This window comes from Momordica charantia (genome assembly GCF_013281855.1).
Source record: "Momordica charantia cultivar OHB3-1 chromosome 11 unlocalized genomic scaffold, Mcharantia_2.0 BLBB01000011.1, whole genome shotgun sequence".
Classification (NCBI taxonomy): Eukaryota; Viridiplantae; Streptophyta; class Magnoliopsida; order Cucurbitales; family Cucurbitaceae; genus Momordica; species Momordica charantia.
Genome location: NW_028275159.1, coordinates 21,526,250 through 21,543,043, shown reverse-complemented (window position 1 = coordinate 21,543,043; position 16,794 = coordinate 21,526,250). Strand labels below are relative to the sequence as shown.

At 35.8% G+C, this 16,794-nt stretch overlaps 2 long non-coding RNA genes across 4 annotated transcripts; one reads left to right on the top strand and one right to left on the bottom strand.

The window, feature by feature from the left end:
• Positions 1–1,696: 1,696 nt before the first annotated feature.
• On the top strand, positions 1,697–13,919 carry LOC111012038 (uncharacterized). 2 transcript variants are annotated; one of them, XR_002601485.2, is made up of 4 exons: positions 1,697–2,178; positions 2,316–2,522; positions 8,562–8,705; positions 13,221–13,919. It is a non-coding gene; the product is annotated as an uncharacterized LOC111012038 (long non-coding RNA). The 2 variants fall into 2 exon arrangements; XR_002601486.2 differs by lacking the exon at positions 8,562–8,705 and having other exon boundaries at positions 1,722–2,178.
• Positions 12,539–16,702, bottom strand: LOC111012037 (uncharacterized). 2 transcript variants are annotated; one of them, XR_002601484.2, is made up of 3 exons: positions 16,141–16,631; positions 13,168–13,436; positions 12,539–13,011 (listed from the first exon to the last, which is right to left on the bottom strand). It is a non-coding gene; the product is annotated as an uncharacterized LOC111012037 (long non-coding RNA). The 2 variants fall into 2 exon arrangements; XR_015788920.1 differs by lacking the exon at positions 12,539–13,011 and having other exon boundaries at positions 13,021–13,436; positions 16,141–16,702.
• Positions 16,703–16,794: the final 92 nt, after the last annotated feature.

Sequence of the window (16,794 nt, the reverse complement as noted above, 5' to 3'; positions counted from 1 at the left end):
TTTTTTTCCCTCTAGTCTCTATTTTGCAAGTCTCTGTCAAATGTGACCATAAATTAAAAAATATATATATATTCGATTTAAACCAAAACTGATTGATTGAACCAACCAATCAATCAACTTAGAGCAGTGGAAAAAAATGGCCGATTTCAATGTTTATTTCTACGCAAGATGCCTGCCGAACAATGAACATCCCTACTAATCATAGTAGCTTACATGAATATAGTTCACCAGTAAATGACATCTACTCATTTTTAAGTTTGTAAGTTCAAATTTTTCTTCCACAAATCTCTATTAAGTAACCAATATATAAATTAAATTTACCCAACTCATCAGCTTAAACTTTTGGGTTAAGTGGTGGTTTACTCGCTCAAATGAGCATCCGATCCAAAAATGTAATATGGCTAAGATTGATAAGGAATAACCTTGAGGTTTTGGGTTCAAGCTACATGGGACGAATAAACTCATATTTATTATATTTTAAGTTTTTTTTTACTATACTATTTTTGGTTGATAATAAACTCATATAGTATCGAATGATAACAAATACCTAAAAAAGAATTAGATCAAAATCAAGATAATAAATGAGTTTACAACAACCTAACCTTAACGAAGAATTAGGTCAAAAATCAAACACTAACCTTATGAAGAATTAGGTCAAAAAATCAAGCCAACTTAGTGTATTTGGCATAAAATCTGAGCTTAAATTTGAAGAAGAATTAAGTCGAAATTATACCAATTTGATAGAGAGTTGGCATAAACTAATGGTGGAAATTTAAGAATTTAGGTTGAAATTAGGCTTAAATCAGGCATAACTTAAAATGAGTTCGATATACTTATAATAATTTAACTTTTCTTTTCTAATAATTGGGAGTTGGAGTTTTGCTCACCTACACTTAGAGGTACTTGCGCCCACCCTAAAATATGGACCCGAGAAACATCAAGAGTTTTTTATATTCAACTCATTGGAAGGTTCTAACTTGAGACGTCTAAGCAAGTGACCAAGAGATCCCAAACTTTTGCCAACGGAGCCAAATATATAATCTATATTATATGTAAAAGGGGATATAGGGAGAAACTTTTTTTCCCTATTTTGTCCTAATTTATAAACTTTCGTAGTTTTTTCGAAGGTAATTTTGTCTTTCAAATATAAAATTTTCTTTTCATTCTCTCGTTCTCTTTCTCCCACGCCACTTCCTCCGATTTCTCTCTCTTTTTGCTGCAAGGAACTGTCCCCGAAATATATTTATATATATTATTTTTTTTAGAATGATTTATAAAAAAAATTCGACTACTACTAGTACAATAAGAAATTGGATTTGGACTTTTTGTTAAAAATTTAAAAAACATATATAATAATTAATCTTATTTATATTATTATATACAAAAATATAAAATATTAAATGGGATGCGGACGCGATGGGGCGAGGACACCCCCATCCCCGCCATGTCCTTGCCAGGAAACCCAAATAGGATCCCTAATTTGATCCCGTCCCTAGTAAAACTGGGGATTCCCCGACCCGACCGGGTCAGGTACCTACGAAGATCGGGTCCCTAGCTTTTTTTCCATCCGTGGTTCCAAACCAACTTGATTTATCTTTCTATTTTTTTCAATTTCAGTTTTCACCCACAAAAATTAAAATTAAGAAACATTGGACATTTAAATTTTTTTTTTTAGAATAGCAGATATATTTAAGAAACTCATACCGCCATTAAGGCTACATGATTTTGCAAATCAGCTTCCACACACTAATTGAGAAAAAAAGGGAAATTGGAAAGCCACAAAAACGAATGGCCCATCCTGGTACTCTCCTTAGCTAGAGCATGAGCAGTTTGGTTTGATTCCCTAAAAACATGGAGAAAAGAAATCGAAGCAAAAGAGTTCGCCAGGGAATGAATATCAGCTATACGATTTGCCACCTCACCCCTAGAGACCGAAATTTCACAAATTGAGTCGATCACATTCTTCGAATCAGACTCCACCAACACTCGAGAAAGCCCTAGCCTTTCTGCAAGCCTCAAACCTTCACAAATTGCAGCAATTTCAGCGAGTTGAGGATTCGTCCCCAGATCGATCGTCTCTGATAACAACTCCTAATCCAGATCGACGCGAATCACAATCATCATCGGTGTTTATTTTCACTACCCCACAGGGGGGAGGTTTCCAAGCGTTCTTCCGAGGTACCATCCCCTTCTGATCTCTCACCCCTCCCTACTCCATCAATTTTAGTTCCTCAACATAGTCCATAATCCAAGCAACCTTTACTGAACAATCCGGTAAATGATTTTTATGTAATACTTGATTTCTATCATTCCAGATTGCCCAGCAATAATACTTGCAAGAATAAGCTCAGATTTGGAGAACTCACCTACCCAAGCCATCCAACGATCAATAAAATCAATGGTAGACCGACCGTCCCTCAACATATTCGGCAACAAACAGTCCCAAATTTGACGGGCTCTTTTGCAACTCACCAACGCATGATCCACAGACTCTTCCTTCTTCAAACAAACCAGACATAAAGGTAAAACTTCCATCCCTCTCCTTTGTAAATTCATCATAATCGGAATGGCATTATGACAAGCCTTCCATAAAAACACTTTAATTTTAGAAGGAATAGGGATCTTCCACAGACTTCCACCAATCTTTACTGTTATTATCACTTGTAGATTGAAACAATATTTTTTGGTTTATAGCCAACTTGTACCCGCTCCTTACTGAATAGTTCCCATTCTTTGAATAATGCCACACCCATCTGTCTGCAATTCCAGACTAACTAAGTGGAATAGTTGAGATAACCTCAATGTCATTTTCACACAAATATTGCCTCAATTTTGGAATGTCCCACTGGTAATTAGGAGTTATAAATTCTGCCACTTGAGGCTTCCAATCCTGATTAGGAGAAGAAGAAATTAGCTTGAAAGTCGTTTCTCCCGGAATCCAAGGATCATTAAAAAAATTCACAGTTGTTCCAGCTCCCACTACTTTCCCCAAACCTTTCCTTAAAATCTCTCGACCCCAAACCATGCCTTGCCAAAAATAGGACGGATGAGTCCCCAATTCTGCCTCCAGCAAGGTGCTTTCATTCGCATAAATGCCAATAACCACTTTAGCCGTCAAGAGATTAGGAAATTGAACATATATCCAAAGTTGTTTGGCTAGGAGAGCCTTATTAAACAACTCGAGGTCCCGAAAATTTAACCCACCCATTTCCTTTGGCCAGCACATTTTCTCCCAACTCACCCAACGAATCGGTCTCTTTGCCTCCGAAGTACCCCACCAAAACCTTGTCATTACTTTTGAAAGCTCCAAGCAAAATGAAGAAGGGAGCTTGAAGCAACTCATCTGGTAGGTAGGAATCGCTTGAGCAACACTCTTAATAAGAACCTCCTTTCCTCCCACGGATAAAAAACTTGATTTCCAACCTTGGACAACCTTCCATAATCTTTCTTTAATCTTCCCAAAATCCCGGCTCTTATTTCTAGGAAGGCTCGACGGGAGACCCAAATAATCACCCAATGAGGGTACTAATTTCATTCCCATGATCAACTTTGCATAGGTTTTGAAATCACATCGAACATTTGGTGTAAACCACATAACCGACTTATCAAAATTAATCTTTTGACCCGACGCCTTCTCATAGTTCAACAAAATCATCTTTATTGCAAATAGCTCAGGAATCGAAGCCTTACAGAAAATAAGGCTATCAACTGCGAAAAAAAGATGTGAGATAGTAGGGCAATGAGGAGAAACTAAAATACCTGAGATCTGATTCATCTCATAGGCTCGTTGAATAGTTGCTGATAAAGCTTCCACACATATGATAAAAAGGTAAGGCGACAAAGGGTCTCCTTGCCGAAGTCCCCTTTCCAGAACAATATGACCCTTAGCCTCTCCATTGATTAGCACCGAAAAGGAATGAGTAGTGATACAATCCATAATAAAATCCACCCACTGTCTATGGAAGTCCATCTTTAACGTCATCTTTTCAAGAAACTCATTCCACCCTATCATATGCCTTACTCATATCAAGCTTTAGAGCCGCCAAACCTACCATTCCAGAGCATCTCTTTTTCATGGCATGAATGCACTCATGCCCGATGATAATGTTATCAGAAATCACTCGCCCAGGAATGAAAGAATATTGGGTCTCTGAGATTAAAGCGAGTAGCGCATACTTGAAACGGTTAGCTAACACCTTCGTTATAATTTTATACAATACATTGCAAAGGCTAATAGGCCGATATTCTGACACCAATCGAGGATTTTTAGTTTTTGGGATAAGGGCAATGAGAGTAGAATTCCACTCCCTAGCTGACCGCTTCCCATTTAGGATCTCTAGGCAACTTTCTATCGTCTTTCTCCCAACCGTGCCCCAATAGCGTTGGTAAAACAAGGCTGTAAACCCATCAGGTCCCGATGCTTGCATCTGCTTTAAAGCCCTCACAATTTCAGCACTCCAAAAGGAGCCAAAAGCTTCCTATTCATCTCTTCTGTTACTGAGAAAGGAACATTCTGTAAAATTCGAGCCATATCATCATCAGTGGGTCTTGAAAAAGAGAAAATATCCTCATAATAAGATATGAACCTCTTCTCCACAAGATCCATGTCCTCTATCCACAAATTGTTCTCCAACTCCAAACCTCGGATTCAATTTTTCTGTCTTCTCATTGAGGCCCGTTTATGAAACCATTTGGTATTTTTGTCCCCCCACCGCAGCCAATTTTCTCAAGATCTTTGTCTTCAGTAAATTTCCTCTGTTTCAAGCAAAGAATCGAGTTCTTTTTCCCATTTGTGGATAAGCTCAAAATCCCAAGGGGGAGAGCCAGAGTAAACCTATGCAATAGCAGACCGAATACTCAAGATCTGATTTTTGAAATTTTTGTTGAAATCCCTTCTCCAACGGCCCAGAGCAGTTTCACACTTTCGAAGGCAAGCTTCTAAACGTTGATTATTCTGATCATCACCCCAATCCCCCACCTCATTAATAATGGTTCCACATGTGTTATCTCTTATCCACACTTCCTCACATTTGAACACCCTCCTCCGCTGAATAGGCCTGTCACATGTTTCAAATAAAGAAAGCAAGATGGGCCTATGATCTGACTTTGCCCAATCTTGATGAGTCACTCTTAATTCTGTCCAAATGCTTTGAAAAGCCTCATTGCCCAGAAAGCGATCAAGCCTCTCATAAATTTGGTCCCTCTCCTTTCTCCGGTTGCACCAAGTAAAAGTATTGCCACTAAAGCCCAAGTCTTGGAGATAACAATCATCAACAGCTTCTCTGAATCTATCCATTTCAGCTTGAATTTTAGTACTGCCATCTTCTTTTTCTTCCAGAGATAGAATTTCGTTTAAGTCACCCTCCATACACCAAGCTGAATCATCACAATTACACAAACGTCTTAGTAATTCCCAAGAACAATGAAGATCGTGAACCTTTGGATTGCCATACATCCCAGAAAAGCAAAACGATGTTGAATTCCAAATAACACTGGAATCAATATGGAACTTTGAAAAGGAGCGAATCGTTAAATTCACCTCCTCCTTCCATAATAAACCAAGACCACTACTTTTTCAACAACCTTCAACAACAAAACACCCAAAATAATGCAAGCGAGCCTTCAATTTATTGAAAGCCTCCGAACTACATTTTGACTCTGAAAAGAAAATAACATGGGGATTAAAGTGACTTAACATGTCACATACATTTCTGAATGTCTTCGGGTTCCCCAACCCTCGGACATTCCAACATATAATCTTCATGGCTCCCGGTGGGGCTGCATTGCAGCCTCCACCGATAATTCTGTTTCTTCATACGACCCCTCTTCATTGAGCTTCATTTTTTTTAGTTAACATGCATGTCCTGGCCCTCCCCTACTCTTTTTTCCGCCCTACTCAGAAAAGGGTCAGCCCTAAAAACAGACTGGGCCCGAGCCTTCCTCTTCCATTGCTGAACCGACTTTGGGCTGAACACCTCAATTTGTAATGAGCCCGTACCATCTACCTCAAAATTAGAAAAATCATTTGGAACAAAGGCCAGAGATTTTCCATTATTACCTTTATGGAAAAGATCCTGATTTCCATCTCTCCCCCCATTTAAAAATCCCTTAGGATCAGGCAAGACATCAATTTCTCCAAGTAAATGACCCTTGAAAACTGCACCCTCCTTTCCAAAATTGTCAACGGGAATACCAATGTGCTCATTAATCTTTTCAGGAATATGCTATTCCGATCACCATTCCGTCAAGACTCGCCATTGGAATTTCATCCCGCTCAGCCTCTCTACCACCTGAATTTTGGCTTTGCCCCTTCAGCTCTTCATCGTGACCCTTCCCAGGGATTGACCTATCACTCGAAAATGAAGGGGTAGAGCTCTTTCGACGAAAATTGATCTTCGCTTTCATTGTACTTTGGAAACAAAGCCAGGCACCATAAGGTGCCACATACCCTTTCGTTCGCTCCATGCTTGTCAAACCATCCGTGCACTCCTTCACTAGATGCCCGATCAATCCATAGTGATAGCAGTAATCTGGAAGACTTTCGTAAGTCATTGGTATCCAGCATCCTCCCATTGGCCCCTCGATATTGATTTTTAATCCCCTCCGAATAGGTTGAGTGATATCATATCTAACCTTCACCCGAAGACTCTCTCCCCAACACAAACCATCTGCATCACTATCGACCTCGTCGCACACGCCTACAACATTCCCCAACCTCTGCACCATAGCCTTGGTCATACATTCCAAAGGAAGATCATAGAAGTGGGTCCAAAACGACACAAAATTGAAAATCAATTCAGACAATTTTACCATCTTTGGAGGCTTTTGAAGTATCAACAATGCTTTATCAAAAGACCATGGCCCCAACTTAAGGATCCTATCACATTCTTTTTCTGATTCAAAACGAAACAGAGAAGTATTTTGTTGCGCCTCAGCTTAATAGCTAGAGGTTAAGTGCAAGTGCACACTTTCACAAGTAATAATCTGGAAATATTCCAAGTTCGTCTCCACAGGGACTAGTTTTCTTTTAAAAGTGATTTTGTAAACTATTGGAATGAGCAATCAGAATTGTGATAAAAATTGGTGAGATTGGTTGAACACGAAAATCACACGAAAATAATAGAATTTAAAAGGCCAACCCCTACTACTGTTTAGTTCTAAACTGATGAATTACACCTACCAAATGTGCCCGTAATTACACCCAATTTATGCAAACTGGTTCAACTCCTATTCCATATCTCTTTTGGTTTGTTTAGAAGTTTAGGCTAGTGTTTACATATGTCTATGCAACTCTAGAATCCTAAATAAATTAAATGTCAACTTACGTTTAACGGGAAAGAGAGCTTATGTCTAGGATCTTGTTTTAGTTCTTATTTCTAAGTAACTTCTCGTTTTACCTTGATGAGATCTGTTTGACTCTAACCTTCTCAGAATTAAATTCAAACTAGTGTGATTTAAACAAGTGGCCAACAAGGAAAATCAACTAGATAAATTGTATCAATCAAGATAAGCAAAGAGAGCGTAATATGTCGTGCTCACTGATAGATGTAATTTATAGTGATAAGAACTAAATCATTCGTAGGAGGGTTGAAGAAATAATTTAGCTACTCATGGAAGTAAAATAAACAACAAAACAAGAGAATGTAACAAAGTGATGCATTTTCATTGAAATGGAAAGGAAAGTACAAACTTAGAACAAATAGAAAAATAAACAAAAATAATTTTAAAAACAATCAAGGAAGAACAAAACTTAAAAACTGGAATTAAAACTTAGAAGCTAAAGTTGATAAAAATTAGAAAGAAAAAGCAAAGCATGGAAAATGAGATGTCTTGAAGTGATGTTTGGGAGCTCTTTTGTAGGCCATGGAGGTAACAAGATGTTGAGAAATGCATGGGAGGTTGGAACCAAATGAGGTTGTAGAGATTTTAGGAACTAATAACAAATCTTGGACCAATTACTTGGTCAAAAGTTGTTATTCCAGTTTTGACAATCTAGGCATCGAATGTGGCTGAAGCATTGTGAAGCTGGAACTTTCAAAGTAACTTGGCTGGCTCATTCCTCTAGTCAGCTAATGTGCAATGTGCCTGACACATTTTGATCATCAATCTTCACTTTTTCTTACAAAATAAGCATATTTACACAAATTAGCCTTCATTTACCGATAATTGAATTCCAAAGTCCCTAATCACAAATTACGCACATTTTTCCTAAAATATATGCTTGAACATACATTTTTCATCATAATTAACTCCCAACTAAACATGTAAACTATTCTTTTTAGCCTTTAATCAAGTCTTATCACACCACAAACTTAATATTTTGCTTGTCCTCAAGCAAAAACAACAATTATGAAATCAATAATAAGCATGCAAAATTCAAGAATAAACCAAACATCAAGCAGAGTCGAGTAATTTGCTCATATGGTGTCTCAGGAGGAACGTCAAAGCTTTAATCCCTACTACTTTTCTAAAGCACAATCATCATTAAGCCACCTTTGTTTAAAAGATAAAAGCTTTTCAAAATCTTCTATTGTCTAACTCAGAAAACTTTTTCAAATCAGTGAGGGATTCTCTAGGCTGACAACCAATCCGAGCTTGTTGATTAATGAGTTGCACAAAGTCAAGCTAAATCAAAGTTGCTACTATAAAATTACGAGTATCCTTAGGTGAGACTCTTTTCGAAACAGAGTGGGAACTGAGTTAAGGTAAGCTTCCTTATTTTTATTCTCTCTCTTTTTTTTTTGCCTCAAAGTTTCTTCTTTCACGCTTTTGTCTTTCTACACTTATTTTCATTTTGCTTTTCTTTGCAAAATTTTCTATCACTTTTTCCTTTTTTTCCTTTTGTCACTTTTTCTTGTTTCAAGAGCACAAATTTTTTCTTGTTTTTCCACACTTTTTCTTACCTCTCTTATATTTTGGTTCACTGCAATCTATTAGGCTTGCTTACGCGACTCCCCCATACTTGAGGTAAGCGACTCCCCCAAACTTGAAGGAGACAGTGTCCTCACTGGTTTTAAGTGTGAAAAAATTTTGGTGGTGCGTAAAAATTTTTTTACCATTAAAGGACAAGAATCCTCTTAAAAGACCTAAAAAGTTTAAAGGTTAAAACTAAAGAAGCAGAAATGAGTTTATCTTAAAACAACGTGGCAAATGAGTCATAGCTTGATCTAAATAGTAGAAAACAAAGCTCATGCATATTCCTAAATATCATCATTGACATGAGAAAAAAAAACAAGAACCTACTCAAAGATGGTAAATCCAAGACTTGTCATGCGTAAAATTGATAAGACAAATTGTGCATTCACTTGAAGATTCACAAAAAATAAAGTGGGGCAGCAGTAGTCTTGATATGCATGAGAATAAAACTCTAGGCCAACACAAAAACACAATCCACAACTGTTTGCAGCATGCTTCCGGATAAACAAAATCAAAACTACAACCTATAATCATGCCTAACTAATAAACTACCTAGCAACAAAAAATAATAATAATAATCAAAACTAAAAAAACAAGAGAAAAAAAGTAAGGGGATCAGAAACTCCCTGATTCTCTGTCATCTTCAAATGGTTCGGGATTGGGCGAAATCAAACCCACCCATGGACATGTAATGAGCGACTATCGACTGTGGTGTGCGGCGGTGGACAGTGAGTGCGGTGGTGCTGATGAGTGCAGCCCCTCGGGATTATGACAGACCACCATGGACTTTCTTCATTGGATGATTGGGAACATCGGCGACCCACGGGATAAGATGACGATGAAGAATCGGAGCTCCGGGGTGAGATGGTAAGGTTCCCATGGTGAAAAGATGGAAGAAAGAATGAAGGGGGGTGGGGTTTGCCTTCAAAGAAGAACAAAAAAGAAAAAAAATGTGAATTTTGTTTTGTTTTTTAATTTTTTTATTATTATTAAATTCTTTATTTAAACAAAACAAACCTTAGGTAAAAAACCTTGGCCCAATTTATTTGTTTTAAAAAAATGAAAAGCCCAAAAAAATAAAACTCTCTTCTTTTTTTTTTCCGAAAACTATTGTGTTTTTTTTCCTCTTTTTTTTAACAAAATAATGCATGAATAATAAAAAGAAATATATTTGGTTAAAATAACTTGGGCCTTAATTGTGGTTTTGTTTAACAAAAATTGTTTTAGGAAATACAAGCTCAATTAAGAAAATAAAAACAAAACCCAAATTTTCTTTATTTACAAAGTGTTTAGAAATTGTAAGCCCAATTAACTTCATGAGAGACAAAATCTTTTTTTTATTATTATTAAGAAGTTGCTAATAATTTTTGTTTTCAAAATGACAGAATTATTTTAAAAAAAAATTTTAGAAAACATTTTATTTTAGAAAAGAAAAAATACTTCCTCCTTTAAGTTAATTAACCATATCAAGGTTCTTACTCTACAGGAAAATCAAACAAAAATCAATGAGTTATTTTTTTTAATTAAAATAAACTTCAAAACTAAAAATAATAATTCACAAAAGAGTGTCCCTCCAATCAAGCTCATTCGACCTCTCTTCTTTAACTGCCATGTCGCAGTTTCTCTTATTCAAAGCACAATATGCTTGAATGTCCAGCTCGAGAGGGAGGTAACTTACTTGTATGCATTTGTTTTTTAAAATGGGAATTTTGGTTATTGCTTCTGCATAAAATTCATCATCGGAACCTACCTCATCTTCTCCTATTTTTCCTCCATTTTATCCTTGAAATGTGTGGTCAGCTCTCCCTTCTTTATATCTCAATTTGTATCTAAAGAATGTCGAGGGAAAGGAAAAAGTGGTCCAAGATTGAGAGGTGATGGGTTTAGGTCCTTTGCAACCTTATGCTTAATTACCTCTACTGGTTGCTCTTGTTCAACTTCCTTATAATTTCCTACCTCGTTCATCACATTAGGGGATGGTGGGTCATCATTGTCCACTAGAAGTTCTACTTCGTCATGTTCGAGCTTGCTCCATACACTCATTGCCTCACTTTGTTGTTCCCCTTCTTGCTTTGGGATCTCCGCGTCATTAAGACAAGCTGTTGGTGGACTATTCCTCAGCTCAGCAACCAATTGATCTATTCGGATATGCAGGTTGCGTACTGCTGCATCATTTCGCGCCATAAAATCTATCATGTTGTTGCGTACTGTTGCCTCATTTCTCGCCATAAGATCTATCATCGTCTCTTCAAGGCAAGACATTACCCACGATTGTATTTGCTTTAGATCCCTTGGTTGATCGTACTCCTGCTGAGGTTGTATTGGAAATTCTTGTGGGAATGCATGTTCATATGGATAGCTACTTTCAAGTTGTTGCTCTCCCCACAAGAAATTCGAATGATCCCTCCAATCTTGGTGGTAGGAATTTGAATAAGGAGTGAACTCTTGTTGAATCCTTGGTGGATCTGGATAATAAAGAGATGTAGGATTAGATTCACAATATTCAACTGAATGGCAATTATCACCACAATATGAACAAAAATATTGATTAACAGGAGCTATGAACGAGTCATTGGTAGAAAAAATTGAGGATCTATTTCAATCACTCCTGCTAGCTATTAGCTCAATACAAGTAACCTCTCATACTTTTCATTTTCTTCTCTTTTTCAATTTTTTTTTTAAATATATGTTCACGCTTTAACCTCTTGCAACTTTTTTTCCTTGATCTTGGGATCGTATGGTAGCAAGTGCGGATTTGTGCTCATGCATTAATGCTCACTTTTGAGGTTAGATAGGGGGATATTTTCAGAACAGAAACGGTGGAGTGATCGCACACAAAAACAAATTACAAAGCATAAATTAAAATGAAAACAAAGTCCCCGGCAACGGCGCCAAAAACTTGTTGCGCCTCAGCTTAATAGCTAGAGGTTAAGTGCAACTGCACACTGTCACAAGTAATAATCTGGAAATATTCCAAGTTCGTCTCCACAGGGACTAGTTTTCTTTTAAAAGTGATTTTGTAAACTGTTGGAATGAGCAATCAGAATTGTGATAAAAATTGGTGAGATTGGTTGAACACGAAAATCACACGAAAATAATAGAATTTAAAAGGCCAACCCCCTACTACTGTTTAGTTCTAAACTAATGAATTACACCTACCAAATGTGCCCGTAATTACACCCAATTTATGACTCCTATTCCATACCGCTTTTGGTTTGTTTAGAAGTTTAGGCTACTGTTTACATAGTGTTTACATATGTCTATGCAACTCTAGAATCCTAAATAAATTAAATGTCAACTTACGTTTAACGGGTAAGAGAGCCTGTGTCTAGGATCTTGTTTTAGTTCTTATTTCTAAGTAACTTCTCGTTTTACCTTGATGAGATCCGTTTGACTCTAACCTTCTCAGAATTAAATTCAAACTAGTGTGATTTAAACAAGTGGCCAACAAGAAAAATCAACTAGATAAATTGTATCAATCAAGATAAGCAAAGAGAACGTAATACGTCGTGCTCACTGATAGATGTAATTTATTGTAATAAGAACTAAAACATTCGTAGGAGGGTTGAAGAAAAAATTTAGCTACTCATAAAAGTAAAATAAACAACAAAACAAGAGAATGTAACAAAGTGATGCATTTTCATTAAAATAGAAAGGAAAGTACAAACTTAGAACAAATAGAAAAATAAACAAAAATAATTTTAAAAACAATAAAGGAAAAACAAAACTTAAAAACTGGAATTAAAACTTAGAAGCTAAAGTTGATAAGAATTAGAAAGAAAAAGCAAAGCATGGAAAATGAGAGGTCTTGAAGTGATGCTTGGGAGCTCTTTTGTAGGCCATGGAGGTAACAAGATGTTGAGAAATGCATGGGAGGTTGAACCAAATGAGGTTGTAGAGATTTTAGGAACTAATAACAAATCTTGGACCAATTACTTGGTCAAAAGTTGTTATTCCAGTTTTGACAATCTAGGCATCGAATGTGGCTGAAGCATTGTGAAGCTGGAACTTTCAAAGTAACTTGGCTGGCTCATTCCTCTAGTAGGCTAGTCTGCAATGTGCCTGACGCATTTTGATCATCAATCTTCACTTTTCCTTACAAAATAAGCATATTTACTCAAATTAGCCTTCATTTACTTATAACTGAATTCCAAAATCCCTAATCACAAATTACGCACATTTTCCCTAAATTATATGCTTGAACATACATTTTTCATCATAATTAACTCCCAACTAAGCAGGTAAACCTACTCTTTTTAGTCTTTAATAAAGTGTTATCGTATTTCTACCAATCCCTTCAACAGCGAAATGATTCCTTGCTTTCCAAAGAGGCTGAAATACTCTCCTCAGAACTTCCCCGGAAATAACTCGCTGAAGTAGTAATTTCCCAGCTAGACATGCTTCCAGTTGCCTTTCCGCTCACTTCGTCGCTCCCAGATCAATATCCACTGTTACCTCCTCTTCTACAGATGTTAGCTTGAACTTTTTCCAGTCTTCCAAGAGATCCGTTGTCCCCATTCCTATCCAGACACAAGACAACGACAGAAATTCCAACAGCGCTCAAAACCCCAAGGTTTTGGAAACCACAGTCAAGAACTGACATATGCTCTCATACTCCTCGTAGAGAGAAGAAAAAAATTTGAAGACTACTTTTAGATCTATTGAAAGTACAATACAGAAGGTTGTTCATTGGACATTTAAATTATTATTTATTACTCGCAAATTTTAACTAAATTATCGTGAATTAATTTATTATTATAATTACCATTAACTAATTTTCTTATTTAATTAATATATTTTATTAAAAGAAAATTAACATATTTTAAAAGAGAGAATATGTTAAGCTGGAGAGTAACGATGATGTAGCAAATTTCTAAAGTTGGATAAGATTGTGACACTCAAAACAAACATAGCTCTAATTGGCATAAGTTCGTATATTCGAATCTTCACCCCACATGTTGTACTTAAAAGGAAAAAAAAATCTAATTCATACTTGATCTCCACTTTTAAAACAATCAACCAAATCACGTAAGAAGTTAAATGATAATTTTTTTAGTATGGAGTACCTACTCTCTATATTTACACTAATGTTTTTATTTTTATAATTTATAATTATATATTTAATGTTGAAGGGTCTTATTATTTTTAAATGATTCTAATGTGGCGAAGGATCAACATCGAATGGGGTAGTATATCTGAACTCACCTATATAGTACTGAAATTTTACTAAAGTTAATCTAACTATACTCTTAATGAGTTGACATTCTAGGGTCAATCTAAGCATAACTCAATTGGTTAAAATCATATATCCTCGACCTAAAGGTCATGCTCAAATCCCCACCCGATCCACGTATTTTCTTGAACTAAAACAAAGTTGGCACCCTAGCCAAATTAAGCTCTATGTCTCCCTTTTGCTCCCTTCCACTTTCTCTGAACTTACATCTTTCTCTCTCTCCCCACCTATTTAAATATCTCTCTCATCTTCTACAACAACCTAACTAGGACTCCACCTAAGACTTTGAAGTGGACGAACACTCGACCTAACGAGCGAACATGGCGAGCGACCAAATGAATTATTCACAGATTTCCTTGCCTGTTGGTAGGTCAAAGCTATCCAAGTGATCGATCTCCTCTAGAAACGAAAAAATACTGAAATCGGATTTTCTTTTGGTACTATATATACTTAGACTTGACTTTACCACCATAACAAAAATCAAAATGAATTAAAAGGAAAAAAAAAGAGAACTCTTGTGATTCGAAATGGCTACAACGTGAAGGAAGGCAAAGAAGTCCATTCGATTTTTATTTTGCCTTCGCTCTCTCATGCACCCGCCTTAGGTGGGCCCGATCCCGTTATTGAAAAAATTTCAGTTTGAAAAAATTTGACTTTTGTAATAATATATTTTATATTACAATATTTAAGTTTGACTTTCATTTGAATTATGCTATTTTTGTAAAAGTTAAAAAAAAATTGCCATGTTTGAAATTGTTATTTTAGTAATTGCCTTTATTTTTTAGTTACTCAATATTGAACTTTGATACAATCTCCTTTCCCACACTAGGCCACTGTCGTAAATAGAATCACATGCCATATATTCCATAGGATAGCATCTTGTAATAAGAGACAATTAATTGAAGAGAATTAACACAACTATAAGAGCTGAATTAAAACTTTTAAAATTATAAAAACAATTAAAATTTGCAACCTTAAAGGAGTGAGAGGGATGAACAAGGTTGGCTAAAATTTTTTCGAAAATATAATTTTTAATTCAAAGATATAACCTTTTAACCAATAATTACATTTTTTTCATAAAAATGCTTAAGTATTAAAGATTTTACAAAAGGCTGACAACAAAATTATTTCTCAAACTAATGATATGAGATTATGTATCTTAATAAAATTTCATATATTTATGTCGCAACGTCATCGCGACGCGGAGCGGTCGACGTCATTCCCTGAAGGATCTCTTTCGAGATAAGGGTTTGGAGTCGCCACCAATCATCTACGAGGTGTGATTTGTTACCTATTTTAAAAACTTGGTCTGCGAGATTTTAGGTTCGAGAGTCGACTGAGCTTAGAAGAGGTGTTCCTACGACACCCGTTCGAAAACGGTACCACATAAAAAAAATCATGACACATATAAAAACTCGAACTTTTAATATGGTTGTTAAAATCTAAGCTTTTGCCACTGTGCCAAGACCTTAGGATACATTTTAATTGTTTTTTTAAATACAAACGTTTTATTTTTAAACTTTGTTTTAAAAAAGAAAACAAAACTATAAATGAAGGGAAAAAAATATTAAGAAAAATATTTATTTTATTTTGAGTTTGAAATTCGTTTAAAACTTTTTATTTAAAAAATCTTAAACTTATTTATAGCATCATTTATTTTAAAACAAGCTCTTGCTTAATTTATAATTTGGGGATTATTTATTTTTATTTAACACTTTCATTCACTTTTGAAATAAAAAATCTACTTTTAATATTTTCCTAAAAAATATATATCTTTTATTTTTAAAACTCAACACTCGTTGATTTAGGAAAAAAAGAAAATTATTTTAAAATCAAAATAAAATCTTTTATATTTTAATAGAAGACTCATAAAAAGACCTGTATAAAAAAAACTGAAACAAAACCTTCTTTAAAAAGAAAAACAAAATTACAAAAGAAAGAAAAAAAAACTTATTTTAAAGGTTAAACAAAAAAAAGTAAATTTCTTTTACCTTTAAGAAAACAAAGTTTTCCTTTTCTTATTTAGGAGCTTCTTCTTCTTTTTCCATAACCCACATTCACGGTGGTCGTAATGGGGGACTTTGTCAGAGTGCCGCTAATCGTGGAGGTGTAGATTTGGGTGGGTTTGTCGTTGGAGCTGCTGTCGCCGCCGATTTGCCGTGCCGGTCGTCGGAGTCTGTTGTGCCGGTGTGTTCGGGAGTCGTTGTGGCCGTCGGAGGTGTGGGGTTAAGAGAGAGGATTGGGAGTGGAAATGGGGAACAAGATGAAACGTGGAGAGAGAAAGAAAAAGGAAGAAATAAGAAGGTAAAAAAAAAAAAACAATAATGAGGGTTTGAAGAGAGAGAAAGGAAGGAAGAAACAAAAAGGTCAATAATGGAGGTTTGAAGACAGAGAACTGAAGAAAGGAGGAAATAAAAATAGAAGAAATGGGTGTTTAACGAAGGGAAACGTGGTTTTCTCTTCTCCTTTTCTCTCATCCCCTTCTGTCTGGCCTTACCTCTTAAATACCCAAAAAAGTAACGGTATCAAAAATGATTGGAAGAAGAACATGGAGCAAAAGCCACGTAACACGGTTTTGACAAGAAACCAAAACAAACTTAAAATCAAATATTAATAAATAGAAAATTTTTTTATCTAAATTACAA